This window comes from Bos taurus, chromosome 12 (assembly GCF_002263795.3).
Source record: "Bos taurus isolate L1 Dominette 01449 registration number 42190680 breed Hereford chromosome 12, ARS-UCD2.0, whole genome shotgun sequence".
NCBI lineage: Eukaryota > Metazoa > Chordata > Mammalia > Artiodactyla > Bovidae > Bos > Bos taurus.
This window is the reverse complement of record NC_037339.1, coordinates 85,164,330-85,165,415: the sequence shown is the minus strand read 5'-3', so window position 1 is coordinate 85,165,415 and position 1,086 is coordinate 85,164,330.

Here is a 1,086-nt window from a genome sequence, read left to right as displayed (position 1 = left end):
CATCTCACGGGCCCAAGGCTGCCAGCGTCCCGGGGAGGAGAGCTGGGCGGGCCCCGGGCCGCCGTCATCTCGGGCCACCCTGCGGTGTGTCTCTAGGGACCCCGGCCTCCTCCTCCTGGGTGTCACTGGCTCGTTCCTCCCTGTGTACTGGGGGCTCCTCATTGGGGGCGAGGTCCTCTGGTGGGGAGGGAGGTGTGGGGAGCCCTGAGCAGAGTCCTCATAATCTGAGTGCAGGAATTCCTCCCCAGGAGCCTGCAGGTAGAAGGCAGAGGGGAGTCTTCCGACGTCTGCAATAAGGGAGGTCAGCTCCAGGCGAGCGTGTGGGTCTCCGTCTTGGAAAAGCTGGATCCTGCCCAGTGGCCTCTGGGAAGTGGCTGTGATTTTAAGGCTGTTTTACGCACCCACAGGCTCCCATTCTGCCTCCACCCCGGAGGCCCTTGGCTCCTGAACTTGGCTATGGAAGGAGGCAGGGCCTCTGTGAGCCAGTCTGCACTCAGCCAGGCCCCCGGGGTCAATGTGCAGGCGGGGAGGCACTGGGGCCCCTGGGATGTACCTCCCCGCTGCAGTCACCCTGAGCCACCTGGGCCCCATCTTGGGGCTCCATTAACAGCGGTGATCTGGGGACGCAGGCTCGGTATCGGGGGACGCGGGCTCGGGGTGGAGTACTGCCCCTAGTTGGGCTGTGTCCCCTCATCCTTGGTGGTGCACCCATGAGGTGGAACCTCCTTAGCTGTAAAATGGAGCGAGAATCACAGCTCATGGAGGGTGGCAGGTGGGCCTGCCCCCGGGAGGGCCCTGAGCTTGGCGTGCTCGGCAGGGAGGATGAGTGACCGTCCCCGAAGGTGACTGTCGACTGGGAGGACCGTCGACTGGGAGCACTGTCGACTGGGATCACTGTCGACTGGGAGGACTGGCTGAAGAGCCTTGCTTTCCTTTTTTCACTACTATAAAAACAAGCTGGATTCACCCGAGAACACAGTTGCTTCACGAAGCTTTGCCTTTGTGCTTCAACTGTTCCCCCTTTTTTATTTCTTAAAACAGCCAGATGCAGCTCAGTCGCGAGCTTTTGAATGTTCTGCCGAAGAA